This window comes from Ambystoma mexicanum, chromosome 1p, assembly GCF_040938575.1.
Source record: "Ambystoma mexicanum isolate Mex_15411 chromosome 1p, UKY_AmexF1_1, whole genome shotgun sequence".
Taxonomy (NCBI): Eukaryota; Metazoa; Chordata; class Amphibia; order Caudata; family Ambystomatidae; genus Ambystoma; species Ambystoma mexicanum.
In genome coordinates this window covers 237,720,768-237,747,253 of record NC_090921.1, presented here as the reverse complement: position 1 = coordinate 237,747,253, position 26,486 = coordinate 237,720,768, and the positions used below count along the sequence as shown (strand labels likewise).

Genomic DNA, 26,486 nt, shown 5'->3' with positions numbered 1-26,486 from the left:
GGGAGGTAGCGTGGCCGAGCGGTCTAAGGCGCTGGATTAAGGCTCCAGTCTCTTCGGAGGCGTGGGTTCAAATCCCACCGCTGCCACTTTTCCTGGCCTTGCATTTTAAAGAAGAACGTAACGTTGACCTCTTCCTTCATTAGTGCCACCTCTGTCGCAATGAGCAAGCGGATGGTATGCCACACCCTGCAGGAAAAAGGTTTCGCTTCTGACGTCTTGCTTTTCTGGACATCCAGTCTCAAGTTTCCCATCTGGAACGGCGCTCCCTGCTGCTTTGTGAAGGCTTGCTGCAAGAGCCTTCGAAACCCAGGAGCTCTTGCGTTGAGCTGTGACGCGTCCTGGGAAGACCTCCCGTTGCAGCGGAATGAGCCCCACTTCCAGGGCGTGCTGGTAGCAAATTTCCCACAGCCCACAGGGAGCAAACGATCCCAGGTGTGATGTATCACCAGGAGAGGCTGAGATGAGAGTAAGGGTTCACGCGTGTGCCCGGACCGAGGTTAATGATGGGATTAGAGCTAGGGTTAGATGCAGGGAAAGAGTGAGAGTTATAATTAGGGATAAAGCTAACAGGTGATCATTACTCGTCATGTAACATGATACAAAGGGTCAGAAGAGGAACTGATTCAGGGTTACAATTTGGACTTCGCAGACAACAGGAGCACTAAATGGTGCTGAGGGGGACTCAATAAAGTGGACCGGCCGCCTAATGTAAGCAATTGTGCACAAATATTGTACGATGACTAGCGTTGCCGGTGCTTTTTTCTTAAAGAGTCAGTTCTTGGCACCCATTCCCTACTTGACTCAGCCTAATCTTCAAGAATATTTGTCAAGAACTAAAAAAAATCCAGAAAAGGTTTAACCTCCCCGTCGGGGAATTGAACCCCGGTCTCCCGCGTGACAGGCGGGGATACTGACCACTATACTAACGAGGAGACGTGAGGGCATGAAATGAACAGCTGCTGATGTCTGCACAGCATCCAGCGACCACCTAGCTGGCCTAGGGGGTCTCATTTTCCCCCGTCAAACGGCTTGCCCGATCTAAGGCTAATTTCTTTCTTTTTATCGGCACCAGGCTTAAAACTCAGTTTAAGGCGATAGTTCCGGGCTATGTTTGACTCCAGAGTTGAATCTGTCATCCCGCATTTCCTCAGCAAATCAAGCTACCCATCTCAAGTCTCATGAGCTGAGGACGGCAAAGTCCCTGTGGGCTTAGGACAGTCAAAGAAACCCCTGGGCTGCATGCTAAGCCCCTTTTCGGCTTCACTTTCCGAATCCTGCCCTAGCTTGCGATTAGTTTTTTTCTCACTTCTTGCCCCCATCTCCCACCTTGCCTCATGGTCTCCCCTCCTCTGCGCACCTGACAGTTTGCCTGCCCTTCCACTGCCTGTCTCCAGACTTTCCAAGGAGAAAAGGCAAAGCACTAAAGCGGGCCGGGCAACGGGTCAAGTTCCGCTTTCGGCGACTAGCAGGGAGGTAGCGTGGCCGAGCGGTCTAAGGCGCTGGATTAAGGCTCCAGTCTCTTCGGAGGCGTGGGTTCAAATCCCACCGCTGCCACTTTTCCGGCCTTGCATTTTAAAGAAGAACGTAACGTTGACCTCTTCCTTCATTAGTGCCACCTCTGTCGCAATGAGCAAGCGGATGGTATGCCACACCCTGCAGGAAAAAGGTTTCGCTTCTGACGTCTTGCTTTTCTGGACATCCAGTCTCAAGTTTCCCATCTGGAACGGCGCTCCCTGCTGCTTTGTGAAGGCTTGCTGCAAGAGCCTTCGAAACCCAGGAGCTCTTGCGTTGAGCTGTGACGCGTCCTGGGAAGACCTCCCGTTGCAGCGGAATGAGCCCCACTTCCAGGGCGTGCTGGTAGCAAATTTCCCACAGCCCACAGGGAGCAAACGATCCCAGGTGTGATGTATCACCAGGAGAGGCTGAGATGAGAGTAGGGGTTCACGCGTGTGCCCGGACCGAGGTTAATGATGGGATTAGAGCTAGGGTTAGATGCAGGGAAAGAGTGAGAGTTATAATTAGGGATAAAGCTAACAGGTGATCATTACTCGTCATGTAACATGATACAAAGGGTCAGAAGAGGAACTGATTCAGGGTTACAATTTGGACTTCGCAGACAACAGGAGCACTAAATGGTGCTGAGGGGGACTCAATAAAGTGGACCGGCCGCCTAATGTAAGCAATTGTGCACAAATATTGTACGATGACTAGCGTTGCCGGTGCTTTTTTCTTAAAGAGTCAGTTCTTGGCACCCATTCCCTACTTGACTCAGCCTAATCTTCAAGAATATTTGTCAAGAACTAAAAAAAATCCAGAAAAGGTTTAACCTCCCCGTCGGGGAATTGAACCCCGGTCTCCCTGACCACTATACTAACGAGGAGACGTGAGGGCATGAAATGAACAGCTGCTGATGTCTGCACAGCATCCAGCGACCACCTAGCTGGCCTAGGGGGTCTAATTTCCCCCCGTCAAACGGCTTGCCCGATCTAAGGCTAATTTCTTTCTTTTTATCGGCACCAGGCTTAAAACTCAGTTTAAGGCGATAGTTCCGGGCTATGTTTGACTCCAGAGTTGAATCTGTCATCCCGCATTTCCTCAGCAAATCAAGCTACCCATCTCAAGTCTCATGAGCTGAGGACGGCAAAGTCCCTGTGGGCTTAGGACAGTCAAAGAAACCCCTGGGCTGCATGCTAAGCCCCTTTTCGGCTTCACTTTCCGAATCCTGCCCTAGCTTGCGATTAGTTTTTTTCTCACTTCTTGCCCCCATCTCCCACCTTGCCTCATGGTCTCCCCTCCTCTGCGCACCTGACAGTTTGCCTGCCCTTCCACTGCCTGTCTCCAGACTTTCCAAGGAGAAAAGGCAAAGCACTAAAGCGGGCCGGGCAACGGGTCAAGTTCCGCTTTCGGCGACTAGCAGGGAGGTAGCGTGGCCGAGCGGTCTAAGGCGCTGGATTAAGGCTCCAGTCTCTTCGGAGGCGTGGGTTCAAATCCCACCGCTGCCACTTTTCCTGGCCTTGCATTTTAAAGAAGAACGTAACGTTGACCTCTTCCTTCATTAGTGCCACCTCTGTCGCAATGAGCAAGCGGATGGTATGCCACACCCTGCAGGAAAAAGGTTTCGCTTCTGACGTCTTGCTTTTCTGGACATCCAGTCTCAAGTTTCCCATCTGGAACGGCGCTCCCTGCTGCTTTGTGAAGGCTTGCTGCAAGAGCCTTCGAAACCCAGGAGCTCTTGCGTTGAGCTGTGACGCGTCCTGGGAAGACCTCCCGTTGCAGCGGAATGAGCCCCACTTCCAGGGCGTGCTGGTAGCAAATTTCCCACAGCCCACAGGGAGCAAACGATCCCAGGTGTGATGTATCACCAGGAGAGGCTGAGATGAGAGTAGGGGTTCACGCGTGTGCCCGGACCGAGGTTAATGATGGGATTAGAGCTAGGGTTAGATGCAGGGAAAGAGTGAGAGTTATAATTAGGGATAAAGCTAACAGGTGATCATTACTCGTCATGTAACATGATACAAAGGGTCAGAAGAGGAACTGATTCAGGGTTACAATTTGGACTTCGCAGACAACAGGAGCACTAAATGGTGCTGAGGGGGACTCAATAAAGTGGACCGGCCGCCTAATGTAAGCAATTGTGCACAAATATTGTACGATGACTAGCGTTGCCGGTGCTTTTTTCTTAAAGAGTCAGTTCTTGGCACCCATTCCCTACTTGACTCAGCCTAATCTTCAAGAATATTTGTCAAGAACTAAAAAAAATCCAGAAACGGTTTAACCTCCCCGTCGGGGAATTGAACCCCGGTCTCCCGCGTGACAGGCGGGGATACTGACCACTATACTAACGAGGAGATGTGAGGGCATGAAATGAACAGCTGCTGATGTCTGCACAGCATCCAGCGACCACCTAGCTGGCCTAGGGGGGTCTCATTTTCCCCCGTCAAACGGCTTGCCCGATCTAAGGCTAATTTCTTTCTTTTTATTGGCACCAGGCTTAAAACTCAGTTTAAGGCGATAGTTCCGGGCTATGTTTGACTCCAGAGTTGAATCTGTCATCCCGCATTTCCTCAGCAAATCAAGCTACCCATCTCAAGTCTCATGAGCTGAGGACGGCAAAGTCCCTGTGGGCTTAGGACAGTCAAAGAAACCCCTGGGCTGCATGCTAAGCCCCTTTTCGGCTTCACTTTCCGAATCCTGCCCTAGCTTGCGATTCGTTTTTTTCTCACTTCTTGCCCCCATCTCCCACCTTGCCTCATGGTCTCCCCTCCTCTGCGCACCTGACAGTTTGCCTGCCCTTCCACTGCCTGTCTCCAGACTTTCCAAGGAGAAAAGGCAAAGCACTAAAGCGGGCCGGGCAACGGGTCAAGTTCCGCTTTCGGCGACTAGCAGCGAGGTAGCGTGGCCGAGCGGTCTAAGGCGCTGGATTAAGGCTCCAGTCTCTTCGGAGGCGTGGGTTCAAATCCCACCGCTGCCACTTTTCCTGGCCTTGCATTTTAAAGAAGAACGTAACGTTGACCTCTTCCTTCATTAGTGCCACCTCTGTCGCAATGAGCAAGCGGATGGTATGCCACACCCTGCAGGAAAAAGGTTTCGCTTCTGACGTCTTGCTTTTCTGGACATCCAGTCTCAAGTTTCCCATCTGGAACGGCGCTCCCTGCTGCTTTGTGAAGGCTTGCTGCAAGAGCCTTCGAAACCCAGGAGCTCTTGCGTTGAGCTGTGACGCGTCCTGGGAAGACCTCCCGTTGCAGCGGAATGAGCCCCACTTCCAGGGCGTGCTGGTAGCAAATTTCCCACAGCCCACAGGGAGCAAACGATCCCAGGTGTGATGTATCACCAGGAGAGGCTGAGATGAGAGTAGGGGTTCACGCGTGTGCCCGGACCGAGGTTAATGATGGGATTAGAGCTAGGGTTAGATGCAGGGAAAGAGTGAGAGTTATAATTAGGGATAAAGCTAACAGGTGATCATTACTCGTCATGTAACATGATACAAAGGGTCAGAAGAGGAACTGATTCAGGGTTACAATTTGGACTTCGCAGACAACAGGAGCACTAAATGGTGCTGAGGGGGACTCAATAAAGTGGACCGGCCGCCTAATGTAAGCAATTGTGCACAAATATTGTACGATGACTAGCGTTGCCGGTGCTTTTTTCTTAAAGAGTCAGTTCTTGGCACCCATTCCCTACTTGACTCAGCCTAATCTTCAAGAATATTTGTCAAGAACTAAAAAAAATCCAGAAAAGGTTTAACCTCCCCGTCGGGGAATTGAACCCCGGTCTCCCGCGTGACAGGCGGGGATACTGACCACTATACTAACGAGGAGACGTGAGGGCATGAAATGAACAGCTGCTGATGTCTGCACAGCATCCAGCGACCACCTAGCTGGCCTAGGGGGTCTCATTTTCCCCCGTCAAACGGCTTGCCCGATCTAAGGCTAATTTCTTTCTTTTTATCGGCACCAGGCTTAAAACTCAGTTTAAGGCGATAGTTCCGGGCTATGTTTGACTCCAGAGTTGAATCTGTCATCCCGCATTTCCTCAGCAAATCAAGCTACCCATCTCAAGTCTCATGAGCTGAGGACGGCAAAGTCCCTGTGGGCTTAGGACAGTCAAAGAAACCCCTGGGCTGCATGCTAAGCCCCTTTTCGGCTTCACTTTCCGAATCCTGCCCTAGCTTGCGATTAGTTTTTTTCTCACTTCTTGCCCCCATCTCCCACCTTGCCTCATGGTCTCCCCTCCTCTGCGCACCTGATAGTTTGCCTGCCCTTCCACTGCCTGTCTCCAGACTTTCCAAGGAGAAAAGGCAAAGCACTAAAGCGGGCCGGGCAACGGTTCAAGTTCCGCTTTCGGCAACTAGCAGGGAGGTAGCGTGGCCGAGCGGTCTAAGGCGCTGGATTAAGGCTCCAGTCTCTTCGGAGGCGTGGGTTCAAATCCCACCGCTGCCACTTTTCCTGGCCTTGCATTTTAAAGAAGAACGTAACGTTGACCTCTTCCTTCATTAGTGCCACCTCTGTCGCAATGAGCAAGCGGATGGTATGCCACACCCTGCAGGAAAAAGGTTTCGCTTCTGACGTCTTGCTTTTCTGGACATCCAGTCTCAAGTTTCCCATCTGGAACGGCGCTCCCTGCTGCTTTGTGAAGGCTTGCTGCAAGAGCCTTCGAAACCCAGGAGCTCTTGCGTTGAGCTGTGACGCGTCCTGGGAAGACCTCCCGTTGCAGCGGAATGAGCCCCACTTCCAGGGCGTGCTGGTAGCAAATTTCCCACAGCCCACAGGGAGCAAACGATCCCAGGTGTGATGTATCACCAGGAGAGGCTGAGATGAGAGTAGGGGTTCACGCGTGTGCCCGGACCGAGGTTAATGATGGGATTAGAGCTAGGGTTAGATGCAGGGAAAGAGTGAGAGTTATAATTAGGGATAAAGCTAACAGGTGATCATTACTCGTCATGTAACATGATACAAAGGGTCAGAAGAGGAACTGATTCAGGGTTACAATTTGGACTTCGCAGACAACAGGAGCACTAAATGGTGCTGAGGGGGACTCAATAAAGTGGACCGGCCGCCTAATGTAAGCAATTGTGCACAAATATTGTACGATGACTAGCGTTGCCGGTGCTTTTTTCTTAAAGAGTCAGTTCTTGGCACCCATTCCCTACTTGACTCAGCCTAATCTTCAAGAATATTTGTCAAGAACTAAAAAAAATCCAGAAACGGTTTAACCTCCCCGTCGGGGAATTGAACCCCGGTCTCCCGCGTGACAGGCGGGGACACTGACCACTATACTAACGAGGAGACGTGAGGGCATGAAATGAACAGCTGCTGATGTCTGCACAGCATCCAGCGACCACCTAGCTGGCCTAGGGGGGTCTCATTTTCCCCCGTCAAACGGCTTGCCCGATCTAAGGCTAATTTCTTTCTTTTTATCGGCACCAGGCTTAAAACTCAGTTTAAGGCGATAGTTCCGGGCTATGTTTGACTCCAGAGTTGAATCTGTCATCCCGCATTTCCTCAGCAAATCAAGCTACCCATCTCAAGTCTCATGAGCTGAGGACGGCAAAGTCCCTGTGGGCTTAGGACAGTCAAAGAAACCCCTGGGCTGCATGCTAAGCCCCTTTTCGGCTTCACTTTCCGAATCCTGCCCTAGCTTGCGATTAGTTTTTTTCTCACTTCTTGCCCCCATCTCCCACCTTGCCTCATGGTCTCCCCTCCTCTGCGCACCTGACAGTTTGCCTGCCCTTCCACTGCCTGTCTCCAGACTTTCCAAGGAGAAAAGGCAAAGCACTAAAGCGGGCCGGGCAACGGGTCAAGTTCCGCTTTCGGCGACTAGCAGGGAGGTAGCGTGGCCGAGCGGTCTAAGGCGCTGGATTAAGGCTCCAGTCTCTTCGGAGGCGTGGGTTCAAATCCCACCGCTGCCACTTTTCCTGGCCTTGCATTTTAAAGAAGAACGTAACGTTGACCTCTTCCTTCATTAGTGCCACCTCTGTCGCAATGAGCAAGCGGATGGTATGCCACACCCTGCAGGAAAAAGGTTTCGCTTCTGACGTCTTGCTTTTCTGGACATCCAGTCTCAAGTTTCCCATCTGGAACGGCGCTCCCTGCTGCTTTGTGAAGGCTTGCTGCAAGAGCCTTCGAAACCCAGGAGCTCTTGCGTTGAGCTGTGACGCGTCCTGGGAAGACCTCCCGTTGCAGCGGAATGAGCCCCACTTCCAGGGCGTGCTGGTAGCAAATTTCCCACAGCCCACAGGGAGCAAACGATCCCAGGTGTGATGTATCACCAGGAGAGGCTGAGATGAGAGTAGGGGTTCACGCGTGTGCCCGGACCGAGGTTAATGATGGGATTAGAGCTAGGGTTAGATGCAGGGAAAGAGTGAGAGTTATAATTAGGGATAAAGCTAACAGGTGATCATTACTCGTCATGTAACATGATACAAAGGGTCAGAAGAGGAACTGATTCAGGGTTACAATTTGGACTTCGCAGACAACAGGAGCACTAAATGGTGCTGAGGGGGACTCAATAAAGTGGACCGGCCGCCTAATGTAAGCAATTGTGCACAAATATTGTACGATGACTAGCGTTGCCGGTGCTTTTTTCTTAAAGAGTCAGTTCTTGGCACCCATTCCCTACTTGACTCAGCCTAATCTTCAAGAATATTTGTCAAGAACTAAAAAAAATCCAGAAACGGTTTAACCTCCCCGTCGGGGAATTGAACCCCGGTCTCCCGCGTGACAGGCGGGGATACTGACCACTATACTAACGAGGAGACGTGAGGGCATGAAATGAACAGCTGCTGATGTCTGCACAGCATCCAGCGACCACCTAGCTGGCCTAGGGGGGTCTCATTTTCCCCCGTCAAACGGCTTGCCCGATCTAAGGCTAATTTCTTTCTTTTTATCGGCACCAGGCTTAAAACTCAGTTTAAGGCGATAGTTCCGGGCTATGTTTGACTCCAGAGTTGAATCTGTCATCCCGCATTTCCTCAGCAAATCAAGCTACCCATCTCAAGTCTCATGAGCTGAGGACGGCAAAGTCCCTGTGGGCTTAGGACAGTCAAAGAAACCCCTGGGCTGCATGCTAAGCCCCTTTTCGGCTTCACTTTCCGAATCCTGCCCTAGCTTGCGATTAGTTTTTTTCTCACTTCTTGCCCCCATCTCCCACCTTGCCTCATGGTCTCCCCTCCTCTGCGCACCTGACAGTTTGCCTGCCCTTCCACTGCCTGTCTCCAGACTTTCCAAGGAGAAAAGGCAAAGCACTAAAGCGGGCCGGGCAACGGGTCAAGTTCCGCTTTCGGCGACTAGCAGGGAGGTAGCGTGGCCGAGCGGTCTAAGGCGCTGGATTAAGGCTCCAGTCTCTTCGGAGGCGTGGGTTCAAATCCCACCGCTGCCACTTTTCCTGGCCTTGCATTTTAAAGAAGAACGTAACGTTGACCTCTTCCTTCATTAGTGCCACCTCTGTCGCAATGAGCAAGCGGATGGTATGCCACACCCTGCAGGAAAAAGGTTTCGCTTCTGACGTCTTGCTTTTCTGGACATCCAGTCTCAAGTTTCCCATCTGGAACGGCGCTCCCTGCTGCTTTGTGAAGGCTTGCTGCAAGAGCCTTCGAAACCCAGGAGCTCTTGCGTTGAGCTGTGACGCGTCCTGGGAAGACCTCCCGTTGCAGCGGAATGAGCCCCACTTCCAGGGCGTGCTGGTAGCAAATTTCCCACAGCCCACAGGGAGCAAACGATCCCAGGTGTGATGTATCACCAGGAGAGGCTGAGATGAGAGTAGGGGTTCACGCGTGTGCCCGGACCGAGGTTAATGATGGGATTAGAGCTAGGGTTAGATGCAGGGAAAGAGTGAGAGTTATAATTAGGGATAAAGCTAACAGGTGATCATTACTCGTCATGTAACATGATACAAAGGGTCAGAAGAGGAACTGATTCAGGGTTACAATTTGGACTTCGCAGACAACAGGAGCACTAAATGGTGCTGAGGGGGACTCAATAAAGTGGACCGGCCGCCTAATGTAAGCAATTGTGCACAAATATTGTACGATGACTAGCGTTGCCGGTGCTTTTTTCTTAAAGAGTCAGTTCTTGGCACCCATTCCCTACTTGACTCAGCCTAATCTTCAAGAATATTTGTCAAGAACTAAAAAAAATCCAGAAAAGGTTTAACCTCCCCGTCGGGGAATTGAACCCCGGTCTCCCGCGTGACAGGCGGGGATACTGACCACTATACTAACGAGGAGACGTGAGGGCATGAAATGAACAGCTGCTGATGTCTGCACAGCATCCAGCGACCACCTAGCTGGCCTAGGGGGTCTCATTTTCCCCCGTCAAACGGCTTGCCCGATCTAAGGCTAATTTCTTTCTTTTTATCGGCACCAGGCTTAAAACTCAGTTTAAGGCGATAGTTCCGGGCTATGTTTGACTCCAGAGTTGAATCTGTCATCCCGCATTTCCTCAGCAAATCAAGCTACCCATCTCAAGTCTCATGAGCTGAGGACGGCAAAGTCCCTGTGGGCTTAGGACAGTCAAAGAAACCCCTGGGCTGCATGCTAAGCCCCTTTTCGGCTTCACTTTCCGAATCCTGCCCTAGCTTGCGATTAGTTTTTTTCTCACTTCTTGCCCCCATCTCCCACCTTGCCTCATGGTCTCCCCTCCTCTGCGCACCTGACAGTTTGCCTGCCCTTCCACTGCCTGTCTCCAGACTTTCCAAGGAGAAAAGGCAAAGCACTAAAGCGGGCCGGGCAACGGTTCAAGTTCCGCTTTCGGCAACTAGCAGGGAGGTAGCGTGGCCGAGCGGTCTAAGGCGCTGGATTAAGGCTCCAGTCTCTTCGGAGGCGTGGGTTCAAATCCCACCGCTGCCACTTTTCCTGGCCTTGCATTTTAAAGAAGAACGTAACGTTGACCTCTTCCTTCATTAGTGCCACCTCTGTCGCAATGAGCAAGCGGATGGTATGCCACACCCTGCAGGAAAAAGGTTTCGCTTCTGACGTCTTGCTTTTCTGGACATCCAGTCTCAAGTTTCCCATCTGGAACGGCGCTCCCTGCTGCTTTGTGAAGGCTTGCTGCAAGAGCCTTCGAAACCCAGGAGCTCTTGCGTTGAGCTGTGACGCGTCCTGGGAAGACCTCCCGTTGCAGCGGAATGAGCCCCACTTCCAGGGCGTGCTGGTAGCAAATTTCCCACAGCCCACAGGGAGCAAACGATCCCAGGTGTGATGTATCACCAGGAGAGGCTGAGATGAGAGTAGGGGTTCACGCGTGTGCCCGGACCGAGGTTAATGATGGGATTAGAGCTAGGGTTAGATGCAGGGAAAGAGTGAGAGTTATAATTAGGGATAAAGCTAACAGGTGATCATTACTCGTCATGTAACATGATACAAAGGGTCAGAAGAGGAACTGATTCAGGGTTACAATTTGGACTTCGCAGACAACAGGAGCACTAAATGGTGCTGAGGGGGACTCAATAAAGTGGACCGGCCGCCTAATGTAAGCAATTGTGCACAAATATTGTACGATGACTAGCGTTGCCGGTGCTTTTTTCTTAAAGAGTCAGTTCTTGGCACCCATTCCCTACTTGACTCAGCCTAATCTTCAAGAATATTTGTCAAGAACTAAAAAAAATCCAGAAACGGTTTAACCTCCCCGTCGGGGAATTGAACCCCGGTCTCCCGCGTGACAGGCGGGGACACTGACCACTATACTAACGAGGAGACGTGAGGGCATGAAATGAACAGCTGCTGATGTCTGCACAGCATCCAGCGACCACCTAGCTGGCCTAGGGGGGTCTCATTTTCCCCCGTCAAACGGCTTGCCCGATCTAAGGCTAATTTCTTTCTTTTTATCGGCACCAGGCTTAAAACTCAGTTTAAGGCGATAGTTCCGGGCTATGTTTGACTCCAGAGTTGAATCTGTCATCCCGCATTTCCTCAGCAAATCAAGCTACCCATCTCAAGTCTCATGAGCTGAGGACGGCAAAGTCCCTGTGGGCTTAGGACAGTCAAAGAAACCCCTGGGCTGCATGCTAAGCCCCTTTTCGGCTTCACTTTCCGAATCCTGCCCTAGCTTGCGATTAGTTTTTTTCTCACTTCTTGCCCCCATCTCCCACCTTGCCTCATGGTCTCCCCTCCTCTGCGCACCTGACAGTTTGCCTGCCCTTCCACTGCCTGTCTCCAGACTTTCCAAGGAGAAAAGGCAAAGCACTAAAGCGGGCCGGGCAACGGGTCAAGTTCCGCTTTCGGCGACTAGCAGGGAGGTAGCGTGGCCGAGCGGTCTAAGGCGCTGGATTAAGGCTCCAGTCTCTTCGGAGGCGTGGGTTCAAATCCCACCGCTGCCACTTTTCCTGGCCTTGCATTTTAAAGAAGAACGTAACGTTGACCTCTTCCTTCATTAGTGCCACCTCTGTCGCAATGAGCAAGCGGATGGTATGCCACACCCTGCAGGAAAAAGGTTTCGCTTCTGACGTCTTGCTTTTCTGGACATCCAGTCTCAAGTTTCCCATCTGGAACGGCGCTCCCTGCTGCTTTGTGAAGGCTTGCTGCAAGAGCCTTCGAAACCCAGGAGCTCTTGCGTTGAGCTGTGACGCGTCCTGGGAAGACCTCCCGTTGCAGCGGAATGAGCCCCACTTCCAGGGCGTGCTGGTAGCAAATTTCCCACAGCCCACAGGGAGCAAACGATCCCAGGTGTGATGTATCACCAGGAGAGGCTGAGATGAGAGTAGGGGTTCACGCGTGTGCCCGGACCGAGGTTAATGATGGGATTAGAGCTAGGGTTAGATGCAGGGAAAGAGTGAGAGTTATAATTAGGGATAAAGCTAACAGGTGATCATTACTCGTCATGTAACATGATACAAAGGGTCAGAAGAGGAACTGATTCAGGGTTACAATTTGGACTTCGCAGACAACAGGAGCACTAAATGGTGCTGAGGGGGACTCAATAAAGTGGACCGGCCGCCTAATGTAAGCAATTGTGCACAAATATTGTACGATGACTAGCGTTGCCGGTGCTTTTTTCTTAAAGAGTCAGTTCTTGGCACCCATTCCCTACTTGACTCAGCCTAATCTTCAAGAATATTTGTCAAGAACTAAAAAAAATCCAGAAACGGTTTAACCTCCCCGTCGGGGAATTGAACCCCGGTCTCCCGCGTGACAGGCGGGGATACTGACCACTATACTAACGAGGAGACGTGAGGGCATGAAATGAACAGCTGCTGATGTCTGCACAGCATCCAGCGACCACCTAGCTGGCCTAGGGGGGTCTCATTTTCCCCCGTCAAACGGCTTGCCCGATCTAAGGCTAATTTCTTTCTTTTTATCGGCACCAGGCTTAAAACTCAGTTTAAGGCGATAGTTCCGGGCTATGTTTGACTCCAGAGTTGAATCTGTCATCCCGCATTTCCTCAGCAAATCAAGCTACCCATCTCAAGTCTCATGAGCTGAGGACGGCAAAGTCCCTGTGGGCTTAGGACAGTCAAAGAAACCCCTGGGCTGCATGCTAAGCCCCTTTTCGGCTTCACTTTCCGAATCCTGCCCTAGCTTGCGATTAGTTTTTTTCTCACTTCTTGCCCCCATCTCCCACCTTGCCTCATGGTCTCCCCTCCTCTGCGCACCTGACAGTTTGCCTGCCCTTCCACTGCCTGTCTCCAGACTTTCCAAGGAGAAAAGGCAAAGCACTAAAGCGGGCCGGGCAACGGGTCAAGTTCCGCTTTCGGCGACTAGCAGGGAGGTAGCGTGGCCGAGCGGTCTAAGGCGCTGGATTAAGGCTCCAGTCTCTTCGGAGGCGTGGGTTCAAATCCCACCGCTGCCACTTTTCCTGGCCTTGCATTTTAAAGAAGAACGTAACGTTGACCTCTTCCTTCATTAGTGCCACCTCTGTCGCAATGAGCAAGCGGATGGTATGCCACACCCTGCAGGAAAAAGGTTTCGCTTCTGACGTCTTGCTTTTCTGGACATCCAGTCTCAAGTTTCCCATCTGGAACGGCGCTCCCTGCTGCTTTGTGAAGGCTTGCTGCAAGAGCCTTCGAAACCCAGGAGCTCTTGCGTTGAGCTGTGACGCGTCCTGGGAAGACCTCCCGTTGCAGCGGAATGAGCCCCACTTCCAGGGCGTGCTGGTAGCAAATTTCCCACAGCCCACAGGGAGCAAACGATCCCAGGTGTGATGTATCACCAGGAGAGGCTGAGATGAGAGTAGGGGTTCACGCGTGTGCCCGGACCGAGGTTAATGATGGGATTAGAGCTAGGGTTAGATGCAGGGAAAGAGTGAGAGTTATAATTAGGGATAAAGCTAACAGGTGATCATTACTCGTCATGTAACATGATACAAAGGGTCAGAAGAGGAACTGATTCAGGGTTACAATTTGGACTTCGCAGACAACAGGAGCACTAAATGGTGCTGAGGGGGACTCAATAAAGTGGACCGGCCGCCTAATGTAAGCAATTGTGCACAAATATTGTACGATGACTAGCGTTGCCGGTGCTTTTTTCTTAAAGAGTCAGTTCTTGGCACCCATTCCCTACTTGACTCAGCCTAATCTTCAAGAATATTTGTCAAGAACTAAAAAAAATCCAGAAACGGTTTAACCTCCCCGTCGGGGAATGAACCCCGGTCTCCCGCGTGACAGGCGGGGATACTGACCACTATACTAACGAGGAGACGTGATGGCATGAAATGAACAGCTGCTGATGTCTGCACAGCATCCAGCGACCACCTAGCTGGCCTAGGGGGGTCTCATTTTCCCCCGTCAAACGGCTTGCCCGATCTAAGGCTAATTTCTTTCTTTTTATCGGCACCAGGCTTAAAACTCAGTTTAAGGCGATAGTTCCGGGCTATGTTTGACTCCAGAGTTGAATCTGTCATCCCGCATTTCCTCAGCAAATCAAGCTACCCATCTCAAGTCTCATGAGCTGAGGACGGCAAAGTCCCTGTGGGCTTAGGACAGTCAAAGAAACCCCTGGGCTGCATGCTAAGCCCCTTTTCGGCTTCACTTTCCGAATCCTGCCCTAGCTTGCGATTAGTTTTTTTCTCACTTCTTGCCCCCATCTCCCACCTTGCCTCATGGTCTCCCCTCCTCTGCGCACCTGACAGTTTGCCTGCCCTTCCACTGCCTGTCTCCAGACTTTCCAAGGAGAAAAGGCAAAGCACTAAAGCGGGCCGGGCAACGGGTCAAGTTCCGCTTTCTGCGACTAGCAGGGAGGTAGCGTGGCCGAGCGGTCTAAGGCGCTGGATTAAGGCTCCAGTCTCTTCGGAGGCGTGGGTTCAAATCCCACCGCTGCCACTTTTCCTGGCCTTGCATTTTAAAGAAGAACGTAACGTTGACCTCTTCCTTCATTAGTGCCACCTCTGTCGCAATGAGCAAGCGGATGGTATGCCACACCCTGCAGGAAAAAGGTTTCGCTTCTGACGTCTTGCTTTTCTGGACATCCAGTCTCAAGTTTCCCATCTGGAACGGCGCTCCCTGCTGCTTTGTGAAGGCTTGCTGCAAGAGCCTTCGAAACCCAGGAGCTCTTGCGTTGAGCTGTGACGCGTCCTGGGAAGACCTCCCGTTGCAGCGGAATGAGCCCCACTTCCAGGGCGTGCTGGTAGCAAATTTCCCACAGCCCACAGGGAGCAAACGATCCCAGGTGTGATGTATCACCAGGAGAGGCTGAGATGAGAGTAAGGGTTCACGCGTGTGCCCGGACCGAGGTTAATGATGGGATTAGAGCTAGGGTTAGATGCAGGGAAAGAGTGAGAGTTATAATTAGGGATAAAGCTAACAGGTGATCATTACTCGTCATGTAACATGATACAAAGGGTCAGAAGAGGAACTGATTCAGGGTTACAATTTGGACTTCGCAGACAACAGGAGCACTAAATGGTGCTGAGGGGGACTCAATAAAGTGGACCGGCCGCCTAATGTAAGCAATTGTGCACAAATATTGTACGATGACTAGCGTTGCCGGTGCTTTTTTCTTAAAGAGTCAGTTCTTGGCACCCATTCCCTACTTGACTCAGCCTAATCTTCAAGAATATTTGTCAAGAACTAAAAAAAATCCAGAAAAGGTTTAACCTCCCCGTCGGGGAATTGAACCCCGGTCTCCCGCGTGACAGGCAGGGATACTGACCACTATACTAACGAGGAGACGTGAGGGCATGAAATGAACAGCTGCTGATGTCTGCACAGCATCCAGCGACCACCTAGCTGGCCTAGGGGGTCTCATTTTCCCCCGTCAAACGGCTTGCCCGATCTAAGGCTAATTTCTTTCTTTTTATCGGCACCAGGCTTAAAACTCAGTTTAAGGCGATAGTTCCGGGCTATGTTTGACTCCAGAGTTGAATCTGTCATCCCGCATTTCCTCAGCAAATCAAGCTACCCATCTCAAGTCTCATGAGCTGAGGACGGCAAAGTCCCTGTGGGCTTAGGACAGTCAAAGAAACCCCTGGGCTGCATGCTAAGCCCCTTTTCGGCTTCACTTTCCGAATCCTGCCCTAGCTTGCGATTAGTTTTTTTCTCACTTCTTGCCCCCATCTCCCACCTTGCCTCATGGTCTCCCCTCCTCTGCGCACCTGACAGTTTGCCTGCCCTTCCACTGCCTGTCTCCAGACTTTCCAAGGAGAAAAGGCAAAGCACTAAAGCGGGCCGGGCAACGGGTCAAGTTCCGCTTTCGGCGACTAGCAGGGAGGTAGCGTGGCCGAGCGGTCTAAGGCGCTGGATTAAGGCTCCAGTCTCTTCGGAGGCGTGGGTTCAAATCCCACCGCTGCCACTTTTCCTGGCCTTGCATTTTAAAGAAGAACGTAACGTTGACCTCTTCCTTCATTAGTGCCACCTCTGTCGCAATGAGCAAGCGGATGGTATGCCACACCCTGCAGGAAAAAGGTTTCGCTTCTGACGTCTTGCTTTTCTGGACATCCAGTCTCAAGTTTCCCATCTGGAACGGCGCTCCCTGCTGCTTTGTGAAGGCTTGCTGCAAGAGCCTTCGAAACCCAGGAGCTCTTGCGTTGAGCTGTGACGCGTCCTGGGAAGACCTCCCGTTGCAGCGGAATGAGCCCCACTTCCAGGGCGTGCTGGTAGCAAATTTCCCACAGCCCACAGGGAGCAAACGATCCCAGGTGTGATGTATCACCAGGAGAGGCTGAGATGAGAGTAAGGGTTCACGCGTGTGCCCGGACCGAGGTTAATGATGGGATTAGAGCTAGGGTTAGATGCAGGGAAAGAGTGAGAGTTATAATTAGGGATAAAGCTAACAGGTGATCATTACTCGTCATGTAACATGATACAAAGGGTCAGAAGAGGAACTGATTCAGGGTTACAATTTGGACTTCGCAGACAACAGGAGCACTAAATGGTGCTGAGGGGGACTCAATAAAGTGGACCGGCCGCCTAATGTAAGCAATTGTGCACAAATATTGTACGATGACTAGCGTTGCCGGTGCTTTTTTCTTAAAGAGTCAGTTCTTGGCACCCATTCCCTACTTGACTCAGCCTAATCTTCAAGAATATTTGTCAAGAACTAAAAAAAATCCAGAAAAGGTTTAACCTCCCCGTCGGTGAATTGAACCCCGGTCTCCCGCGTGACAGGCGGGGACACTGACCACTATACTAACGAGGAGACGTGAGGGCATGAAATGAACAGCTGCTGATGTCTGCACAGCATCCAGCGACCACCTAGCTGGCCTAGGGGGTCTCATTTTCCCCCGTCAAACGGCTTGCCCGATCTAAGGCTAATTTCTTTCTTTTTATCGGCACCAGGCTTAAAACTCAGTTTAAGGCGATAGTTCCGGGCTATGTTTGACTCCAGAGTTGAATCTGTCATCCCGCATTTCCTCAGCAAATCAAGCTACCCATCTCAAGTCTCATGAGCTGAGGACGGCAAAGTCCCTGTGGGCTTAGGACAGTCAAAGAAACCCCTGGGCTGCATGCTAAGCCCCTTTTCGGCTTCACTTTCCGAATCCTGCCCTAGATTGCGATTAGTTTTTTTCTCACTTCTTGCCCCCATCTCCCACCTTGCCTCATGGTCTCCCCTCCTCTGCGCACCTGACAGTTTGCCTGCCCTTCCACTGCCTGTCTCCAGACTTTCCAAGGAGAAAAGGCAAAGCACTAAAGCGGGCCGGGCAACGGGTCAAGTTCCGCTTTCGGCGACTAGCAGGGAGGTAGCGTGGCCGAGCGGTCTAAGGCGCTGGATTAAGGCTCCAGTCTCTTCGGAGGCGTGGGTTCAAATCCCACCGCTGCCACTTTTCCTGGCCTTGCATTTTAAAGAAGAACGTAACGTTGACCTCTTCCTTCATTAGTGCCACCTCTGTCGCAATGAGCAAGCGGATGGTATGCCACACCCTGCAGGAAAAAGGTTTCGCTTCTGACGTCTTGCTTTTCTGGACATCCAGTCTCAAGTTTCCCATCTGGAACGGCGCTCCCTGCTGCTTTGTGAAGGCTTGCTGCAAGAGCCTTCGAAACCCAGGAGCTCTTGCGTTGAGCTGTGACGCGTCCTGGGAAGACCTCCCGTTGCAGCGGAATGAGCCCCACTTCCAGGGCGTGCTGGTAGCAAATTTCCCACAGCCCACAGGGAGCAAACGATCCCAGGTGTGATGTATCACCAGGAGAGGCTGAGATGAGAGTAGGGGTTCACGCGTGTGCCCGGACCGAGGTTAATGATGGGATTAGAGCTAGGGTTAGATGCAGGGAAAGAGTGAGAGTTATAATTAGGGATAAAGCTAACAGGTGATCATTACTCGTCATGTAACATGATACAAAGGGTCAGAAGAGGAACTGATTCAGGGTTACAATTTGGACTTCGCAGACAACAGGAGCACTAAATGGTGCTGAGGGGGACTCAATAAAGTGGACCGGCCGCCTAATGTAAGCAATTGTGCACAAATATTGTACGATGACTAGCGTTGCCGGTGCTTTTTTCTTAAAGAGTCAGTTCTTGGCACCCATTCCCTACTTGACTCAGCCTAATCTTCAAGAATATTTGTCAAGAACTAAAAAAAATCCAGAAACGGTTTAACCTCCCCGTCGGGGAATTGAACCCCGGTCTCCCGCGTGACAGGCGGGGATACTGACCACTATACTAACGAGGAGACGTGAGGGCATGAAATGAACAGCTGCTGATGTCTGCACAGCATCCAGCGACCACCTAGCTGGCCTAGGGGGGTCTCATTTTCCCCCGTCAAACGGCTTGCCCGATCTAAGGCTAATTTCTTTCTTTTTATCGGCACCAGGCTTAAAACTCAGTTTAAGGCGATAGTTCCGGGCTATGTTTGACTCCAGAGTTGAATCTGTCATCCCGCATTTCCTCAGCAAATCAAGCTACCCATCTCAAGTCTCATGAGCTGAGGACGGCAAAGTCCCTGTGGGCTTAGGACAGTCAAAGAAACCCCTGGGCTGCATGCTAAGCCCCTTTTCGGCTTCACTTTCCGAATCCTGCCCTAGCTTGCGATTAGTTTTTTTCTCACTTCTTGCCCCCATCTCCCACCTTGCCTCATGGTCTCCCCTCCTCTGCGCACCTGACAGTTTGCCTGCCCTTCCACTGCCTGTCTCCAGACTTTCCAAGGAGAAAAGGCAAAGCACTAAAGCGGGCCGGGCAACGGGTCAAGTTCCGCTTTCTGCGACTAGCAGGGAGGTAGCGTGGCCGAGCGGTCTAAGGCGCTGGATTAAGGCTCCAGTCTCTTCGGAGGCGTGGGTTCAAATCCCACCGCTGCCACTTTTCCTGGCCTTGCATTTTAAAGAAGAACGTAACGTTGACCTCTTCCTTCATTAGTGCCACCTCTGTCGCAATGAGCAAGCGGATGGTATGCCACACCCTGCAGGAAAAAGGTTTCGCTTCTGACGTCTTGCTTTTCTGGACATCCAGTCTCAAGTTTCCCATCTGGAACGGCGCTCCCTGCTGCTTTGTGAAGGCTTGCTGCAAGAGCCTTCGAAACCCAGGAGCTCTTGCGTTGAGCTGTGACGCGTCCTGGGAAGACCTCCCGTTGCAGCGGAATGAGCCCCACTTCCAGGGCGTGCTGGTAGCAAATTTCCCACAGCCCACAGGGAGCAAACGATCCCAGGTGTGATGTATCACCAGGAGAGGCTGAGATGAGAGTAAGGGTTCACGCGTGTGCCCGGACCGAGGTTAATGATGGGATTAGAGCTAGGGTTAGATGCAGGGAAAGAGTGAGAGTTATAATTAGGGATAAAGCTAACAGGTGATCATTACTCGTCATGTAACATGATACAAAGGGTCAGAAGAGGAACTGATTCAGGGTTACAATTTGGACTTCGCAGACAACAGGAGCACTAAATGGTGCTGAGGGGGACTCAATAAAGTGGACCGGCCGCCTAATGTAAGCAATTGTGCACAAATATTGTACGATGACTAGCGTTGCCGGTGCTTTTTTCTTAAAGAGTCAGTTCTTGGCACCCATTCCCTACTTGACTCAGCCTAATCTTCAAGAATATTTGTCAAGAACTAAAAAAAATCCAGAAAAGGTTTAACCTCCCCGTCGGGGAATTGAACCCCGGTCTCCCGCGTGACAGGCGGGGATACTGACCACTATACTAACGAGGAGACGTGAGGGCATGAAATGAACAGCTGCTGATGTCTGCACAGCATCCAGCGACCACCTAGCTGGCCTAGGGGGTCTCATTTTCCCCCGTCAAACGGCTTGCCCGATCTAAGGCTAATTTCTTTCTTTTTATCGGCACCAGGCTTAAAACTCAGTTTAAGGCGATAGTTCCGGGCTATGTTTGACTCCAGAGTTGAATCTGTCATCCCGCATTTCCTCAGCAAATCAAGCTACCCATCTCAAGTCTCATGAGCTGAGGACGGCAAAGTCCCTGTGGGCTTAGGACAGTCAAAGAAACCCCTGGGCTGCATGCTAAGCCCCTTTTCGGCTTCACTTTCCGAATCCTGCCCTAGCTTGCGATTAATTTTTTTCTCACTTCTTGCCCCCATCTCCCACCTTGCCTCATGGTCTCCCCTCCTCTGCGCACCTGACAGTTTGCCTGCCCTTCCACTGCCTGTCTCCAGACTTTCCAAGGAGAAAAGGCAAAGCACTAAAGCGGGCCGGGCAACGGGTCAAGTTCCGCTTTCGGCGTCTAGCAGGGAGGTAGCGTGGCCGAGCGGTCTAAGGCGCTGGATTAAGGCTCCAGTCTCTTCGGAGGCGTGGGTTCAAATCCCACCGCTGCCACTTTTCCTGGCCTTGCATTTTAAAGAAGAACGTAACGTTGACCTCTTCCTTCATTAGTGCCACCTCTGTCGCAATGAGCAAGCGGATGGTATGCCACACCCTGCAGGAAAAAGGTTTCGCTTCTGACGTCTTGCTTTTCTGGACATCCAGTCTCAAGTTTCCCATCTGGAACGGCGCTCCCTGCTGCTTTGTGAAGGCTTGCTGCAAGAGCCTTCGAAACCCAGGAGCTCTTGCGTTGAGCTGTGACGCGTCCTGGGAAGACCTCCCGTTGCAGCGGAATGAGCCCCACTTCCAGGGCGTGCTGGTAGCAAATTTCCCACAGCCCACAGGGAGCAAACGATCCCAGGTGTGATGTATCACCAGGAGAGGCTGAGATGAGAGTAAGGGTTCACGCGTGTGCCCGGACCGAGGTTAATGATGGGATTAGAGCTAGGGTTAGATGCAGGGAAAGAGTGAGAGTTATAATTAGGGATAAAGCTAACAGGTGATCATTACTCGTCATGTAACATGATACAAAGGGTCAGAAGAGGAACTGATTCAGGGTTACAATTTGGACTTCGCAGACAACAGGAGCACTAAATGGTGCTGAGGGGGACTCAATAAAGTGGACCGGCCGCCTAATGTAAGCAATTGTGCACAAATATTGTACGATGACTAGCGTTGCCGGTGCTTTTTTCTTAAAGAGTCAGTTCTTGGCACCCATTCCCTACTTGACTCAGCCTAATCTTCAAGAATATTTGTCAAGAACTAAAAAAAATCCAGAAAAGGTTTAACCTCCCCGTCGGGGAATTGAACCCCGGTCTCCCGCGTGACAGGCGGGGATACTGACCACTATACTAACGTGGAGACGTGAGGGCATGAAATGAACAGCTGCTGATGTCTGCACAGCATCCAGCGACCACCTAGCTGGCCTAGGGGGTCTCATTTTCCCCCGTCAAACGGCTTGCCCGATCTAAGGCTAATTTCTTTCTTTTTATCGGCACCAGGCTTAAAACTCAGTTTAAGGCGATAGTTCCGGGCTATGTTTGACTCCAGAGTTGAATCTGTCATCCCGCATTTCCTCAGCAAATCAAGCTACCCATCTCAAGTCTCATGAGCTGAGGACGGCAAAGTCCCTGTGGGCTTAGGACAGTCAAAGAAACCCCTGGGCTGCATGCTAAGCCCCTTTTCGGCTTCACTTTCCGAATCCTGCCCTAGCTTGCGATTAGTTTTTTTCTCACTTCTTGCCCCCATCTCCCACCTTGCCTCATGGTCTCCCCTCCTCTGCGCACCTGACAGTTTGCCTGCCCTTCCACTGCCTGTCTCCAGACTTTCCAAGGAGAAAAGGCAAAGCACTAAAGCGGGCCGGGCAACGGGTCAAGTTCCGCTTTCGGCGACTAGCAGGGAGGTAGCGTGGCCGAGCGGTCTAAGGCGCTGGATTAAGGCTCCAGTCTCTTCGGAGGCGTGGGTTCAAATCCCACCGCTGCCACTTTTCCTGGCCTTGCATTTTAAAGAAGAACGTAACGTTGACCTCTTCCTTCATTAGTGCCACCTCTGTCGCAATGAGCAAGCGGATGGTATGCCACACCCTGCAGGAAAAAGGTTTCGCTTCTGACGTCTTGCTTTTCTGGACATCCAGTCTCAAGTTTCCCATCTGGAACGGCGCTCCCTGCTGCTTTGTGAAGGCTTGCTGCAAGAGCCTTCGAAACCCAGGAGCTCTTGCGTTGAGCTGTGACGCGTCCTGGGAAGACCTCCCGTTGCAGCGGAATGAGCCCCACTTCCAGGGCGTGCTGGTAGCAAATTTCCCACAGCCCACAGGGAGCAAACGATCCCAGGTGTGATGTATCACCAGGAGAGGCTGAGATGAGAGTAAGGGTTCACGCGTGTGCCCGGACCGAGGTTAATGATGGGATTAGAGCTAGGGTTAGATGCAGGGAAAGAGTGAGAGTTATAATTAGGGATAAAGCTAACAGGTGATCATTACTCGTCATGTAACATGATACAAAGGGTCAGAAGAGGAACTGATTCAGGGTTACAATTTGGACTTCGCAGACAACAGGAGCACTAAATGGTGCTGAGGGGGACTCAATAAAGTGGACCGGCCGCCTAATGTAAGCAATTGTGCACAAATATTGTACGATGACTAGCGTTGCCGGTGCTTTTTTCTTAAAGAGTCAGTTCTTGGCACCCATTCCCTACTTGACTCAGCCTAATCTTCAAGAATATTTGTCAAGAACTAAAAAAAATCCAGAAAAGGTTTAACCTCCCCGTCGGGGAATTGAACCCCGGTCTCCCGCGTGACAGGCGGGGATACTGACCACTATACTAACGAGGAGACGTGAGGGCATGAAATGAACAGCTGCTGATGTCTGCACAGCATCCAGCGACCACCTAGCTGGCCTAGGGGGTCTCATTTTCCCCGTCAAACGGCTTGCCCGATCTAAGGCTAATTTCTTTCTTTTTATCGGCACCAGGCTTAAAACTCAGTTTAAGGCGATAGTTCCGGGCTATGTTTGACTCCAGAGTTGAATCTGTCATCCCGCATTTCCTCAGCAAATCAAGCTACCCATCTCAAGTCTCATGAGCTGAGGACGGCAAAGTCCCTGTGGGCTTAGGACAGTCAAAGAAACCCCTGGGCTGCATGCTAAGCCCCTTTTCGGCTTCACTTTCCGAATCCTGCCCTAGCTTGCGATTAGTTTTTTTCTTACTTCTTGCCCCCATCTCCCACCTTGCCTCATGGTCTCCCCTCCTCTGCGCACCTGACAGTTTGCCTGCCCTTCCACTGCCTGTCTCCAGACTTTCCAAGGAGAAAAGGCAAAGCACTAAAGCGGGCCGGGCAACGGGTCAAGTTCCGCTTTCTGCGACTAGCAGGGAGGTAGCGTGGCCGAGCGGTCTAAGGCGCTGGATTAAGGCTCCAGTCTCTTCGGAGGCGTGGGTTCAAATCCCACCGCTGCCACTTTTCCTGGCCTTGCATTTTAAAGAAGAACGTAACGTTGACCTCTTCCTTCATTAGTGCCACCTCTGTCGCAATGAGCAAGCGGATGGTATGCCACACCCTGCAGGAAAAAGGTTTCGCTTCTGACGTCTTGCTTTTCTGGACATCCAGTCTCAAGTTTCCCATCTGGAACGGCGCTCCCTGCTGCTTTGTGAAGGCTTGCTGCAAGAGCCTTCGAAACCCAGGAGCTCTTGCGTTGAGCTGTGACGCGTCCTGGGAAGACCTCCCGTTGCAGCGGAATGAGCCCCACTTCCAGGGCGTGCTGGTAGCAAATTTCCCACAGCCCACAGGGAGCAAACGATCCCAGGTGTGATGTATCACCAGGAGAGGCTGAGATGAGAGTAAGGGTTCACGCGTGTGCCCGGACCGAGGTTAATGATGGGATTAGAGCTAGGGTTAGATGCAGGGAAAGAGTGAGAGTTATAATTAGGGATAAAGCTAACAGGTGATCATTACTCGTCATGTAACATGATACAAAGGGTCAGAAGAGGAACTGATTCAGGGTTACAATTTGGACTTCGCAGACAACAGGAGCACTAAATGGTGCTGAGGGGGACTCAATAAAGTGGACCGGCCGCCTAATGTAAGCAATTGTGCACAAATATTGTACGATGACTAGCGTTGCCGGTGCTTTTTTCTTAAAGAGTCAGTTCTTGGCACCCATTCCCTACTTGACTCAGCCTAATCTTCAAGAATATTTGTCAAGAACTAAAAAAAATCCAGAAAAGGTTTAACCTCCCCGTCGGGGAATTGAACCCCGGTCTCCCGCGTGACAGGCGGGGACACTGACCACTATACTAACGAGGAGACGTGAGGGCATGAAATGAACAGCTGCTGATGTCTGCACAGCATCCAGCGACCACCTAGCTGGCCTAGGGGGTCTCATTTTCCCCCGTCAAACGGCTTGCCCGATCTAAGGCTAATTTCTTTCTTTTTATCGGCACCAGGCTTAAAACTCAGTTTAAGGCGATAGTTCCGGGCTATGTTTGACTCCAGAGTTGAATCTGTCATCCCGCATTTCCTCAGCAAATCAAGCTACCCATCTCAAGTCTCATGAGCTGAGGACGGCAAAGTCCCTGTGGGCTTAGGACAGTCAAAGAAACCCCTGGGCTGCATGCTAAGCCCCTTTTCGGCTTCACTTTCCGAATCCTGCCCTAGCTTGCGATTAGTTTTTTTCTCACTTCTTGCCCCCATCTCCCACCTTGCCTCATGGTCTCCCCTCCTCTGCGCACCTGACAGTTTGCCTGCCCTTCCACTGCCTGTCTCCAGACTTTCCAAGGAGAAAAGGCAAAGCACTAAAGCGGGCCGGGCAACGGGTCAAGTTCCGCTTTCGGCGACTAGCAGGGAGGTAGCGTGGCCGAGCGGTCTAAGGCACTGGATTAAGGCTCCAGTCTCTTCGGAGGCGTGGGTTCAAATCCCACCGCTGCCACTTTTCCTGGCCTTGCATTTTAAAGAAGAACGTAACGTTGACCTCTTCCTTCATTAGTGCCACCTCTGTCGCAATGAGCAAGCGGATGGTATGCCACACCCTGCAGGAAAAAGGTTTCGCTTCTGACGTCTTGCTTTTCTGGACATCCAGTCTCAAGTTTCCCATCTGGAACGGCGCTCCCTGCTGCTTTGTGAAGGTTTGCTGCAAGAGCCTTCGAAACCCAGGAGCTCTTGCGTTGAGCTGTGACGCGTCCTGGGAAGACCTCCCGTTGCAGCGGAATGAGCCCCACTTCCAGGGCGTGCTGGTAGCAAATTTCCCACAGCCCACAGGGAGCAAACGATCCCAGGTGTGATGTATCACCAGGAGAGGCTGAGATGAGAGTAGGGGTTCACGCGTGTGCCCGGACCGAGGTTAATGATGGGATTAGAGCTAGGGTTAGATGCAGGGAAAGAGTGAGAGTTATAATTAGGGATAAAGCTAACAGGTGATCATTACTCGTCATGTAACATGATACAAAGGGTCAGAAGAGGAACTGATTCAGGGTTACAATTTGGACTTCGCAGACAACAGGAGCACTAAATGGTGCTGAGGGGGACTCAATAAAGTGGACCGGCCGCCTAATGTAAGCAATTGTGCACAAATATTGTACGATGACTAGCGTTGCCGGTGCTTTTTTCTTAAAGAGTCAGTTCTTGGCACCCATTCCCTACTTGACTCAGCCTAATCTTCAAGAATATTTGTCAAGAACTAAAAAAAATCCAGAAACGGTTTAACCTCCCCGTCGGGGAATTGAACCCCGGTCTCCCGCGTGACAGGCGGGGATACTGACCACTATACTAACGAGGAGACGTGAGGGCATGAAATGAACAGCTGCTGATGTCTGCACAGCATCCAGCGACCACCTAGCTGGCCTAGGGGGGTCTCATTTTCCCCCGTCAAACGGCTTGCCCGATCTAAGGCTAATTTCTTTCTTTTTATCGGCACCAGGCTTAAAACTCAGTTTAAGGCGATAGTTCCGGGCTATGTTTGACTCCAGAGTTGAATCTGTCATCCCGCATTTCCTCAGCAAATCAAGCTACCCATCTCAAGTCTCATGAGCTGAGGACGGCAAAGTCCCTGTGGGCTTAGGACAGTCAAAGAAACCCCTGGGCTGCATGCTAAGCCCCTTTTCGGCTTCACTTTCCGAATCCTGCCCTAGCTTGCGATTAGTTTTTTTCTCACTTCTTGCCCCCATCTCCCACCTTGCCTCATGGTCTCCCCTCCTCTGCGCACCTGACAGTTTGCCTGCCCTTCCACTGCCTGTCTCCAGACTTTCCAAGGAGAAAAGGCAAAGCACTAAAGCGGGCCGGGCAACGGGTCAAGTTCCGCTTTCGGCGACTAGCAGGGAGGTAGCGTGGCCGAGCGGTCTAAGGCGCTGGATTAAGGCTCCAGTCTCTTCGGAGGCGTGGGTTCAAATCCC

General features: G+C 51.5%; 10 non-coding genes across 10 annotated transcripts; all 10 read right to left on the bottom strand.

The window, feature by feature from the left end:
• Positions 1 to 860: 860 nt before the first annotated feature.
• On the bottom strand, positions 861 to 932 carry TRNAD-GUC (transfer RNA aspartic acid (anticodon GUC)). Its single transcript has one exon. It is a non-coding gene; the product is annotated as a tRNA-Asp (tRNA).
• Positions 933 to 3,776: 2,844 nt separating this feature from the next.
• Positions 3,777 to 3,848, bottom strand: TRNAD-GUC (transfer RNA aspartic acid (anticodon GUC)). Its single transcript has one exon. It is a non-coding gene; the product is annotated as a tRNA-Asp (tRNA).
• A 1,397-nt stretch (positions 3,849 to 5,245) lies between these two features.
• TRNAD-GUC (transfer RNA aspartic acid (anticodon GUC)) lies at positions 5,246 to 5,317 on the bottom strand. The gene has a single exon. It is a non-coding gene; the product is annotated as a tRNA-Asp (tRNA).
• A 2,865-nt stretch (positions 5,318 to 8,182) lies between these two features.
• On the bottom strand, positions 8,183 to 8,254 carry TRNAD-GUC (transfer RNA aspartic acid (anticodon GUC)). The gene has a single exon. It is a non-coding gene; the product is annotated as a tRNA-Asp (tRNA).
• A 1,397-nt stretch (positions 8,255 to 9,651) lies between these two features.
• Positions 9,652 to 9,723, bottom strand: TRNAD-GUC (transfer RNA aspartic acid (anticodon GUC)). Its single transcript has one exon. It is a non-coding gene; the product is annotated as a tRNA-Asp (tRNA).
• Positions 9,724 to 12,588: 2,865 nt separating this feature from the next.
• TRNAD-GUC (transfer RNA aspartic acid (anticodon GUC)) lies at positions 12,589 to 12,660 on the bottom strand. The gene has a single exon. It is a non-coding gene; the product is annotated as a tRNA-Asp (tRNA).
• A 5,801-nt stretch (positions 12,661 to 18,461) lies between these two features.
• Positions 18,462 to 18,533, bottom strand: TRNAD-GUC (transfer RNA aspartic acid (anticodon GUC)). The gene has a single exon. It is a non-coding gene; the product is annotated as a tRNA-Asp (tRNA).
• Positions 18,534 to 19,930: 1,397 nt separating this feature from the next.
• TRNAD-GUC (transfer RNA aspartic acid (anticodon GUC)) lies at positions 19,931 to 20,002 on the bottom strand. The gene has a single exon. It is a non-coding gene; the product is annotated as a tRNA-Asp (tRNA).
• A 2,864-nt stretch (positions 20,003 to 22,866) lies between these two features.
• On the bottom strand, positions 22,867 to 22,938 carry TRNAD-GUC (transfer RNA aspartic acid (anticodon GUC)). Its single transcript has one exon. It is a non-coding gene; the product is annotated as a tRNA-Asp (tRNA).
• A 2,863-nt stretch (positions 22,939 to 25,801) lies between these two features.
• On the bottom strand, positions 25,802 to 25,873 carry TRNAD-GUC (transfer RNA aspartic acid (anticodon GUC)). The gene has a single exon. It is a non-coding gene; the product is annotated as a tRNA-Asp (tRNA).
• Positions 25,874 to 26,486: the final 613 nt, after the last annotated feature.